We start from the raw sequence: 621 nt of genomic DNA, 5'->3' as shown, positions 1-621 counted from the left end.
TCTAGCGCGCGTGCGCGCCGGCGCCCCCGGCTCCGCAAGGCGCCGGAGTGCCCTGTGTTCGCGCACATCGCGTTTGTTCCTTGACGCCTCTGGCCCGCCTGTAAGTGTCCGAAGCGTGGCCTCGTTGCCCCCCCGTCATCTCCACGCTGTGGCCAGTGGTACTTGGAGTGTCCGGGAGAGGGAGGATGTGTGTGGGAAGGACCTGGGGTCAAATGCTAGTGTCACCCCCTAGTGCCCTGGCTGGGTGCCCCGGGGGCAAGTTACTTAACCTCTCTGAGCCTTGCCCTCCCAGCCTGACCTCACGGGGTGGCTTTGAGGATTAACGGACGTGGTGTGTTTGCAGTGGTGGGCTGGGGGAAACGGCTTGCTGAGTGGCCCCTGTCGCCTGTGGCGTATTTGGGTCTCACTTGTGTCTCCCTCTAGGCATCCATCCTCGGTGGCCTCTTTTCTCTCATTTCTTTTCTCCCCTTTCTCTCCCTCTTTCTCTGCCTTTCCTTTTCTGGATCATTTGGAGGGTATTTCCCCTCTGTGTCTCTTTCTGCTTCTGTTCCTTCTGTTTTGCCATGACATGTCTCCTGGCACACTCTGGGGGGACAGCAGCTGGACCGTCCAGTCCCCTAC

The sequence above is a fragment of the Crocuta crocuta genome, unplaced genomic scaffold (assembly GCF_008692635.1).
Source record: "Crocuta crocuta isolate KB4526 unplaced genomic scaffold, BGI_CrCroc_1.0 scaffold647, whole genome shotgun sequence".
NCBI classification, from domain to species: domain Eukaryota; kingdom Metazoa; phylum Chordata; class Mammalia; order Carnivora; family Hyaenidae; genus Crocuta; species Crocuta crocuta.
The sequence above is the reverse complement of the archived record's forward strand: the minus strand, read 5'-3'. Positions refer to the sequence as shown.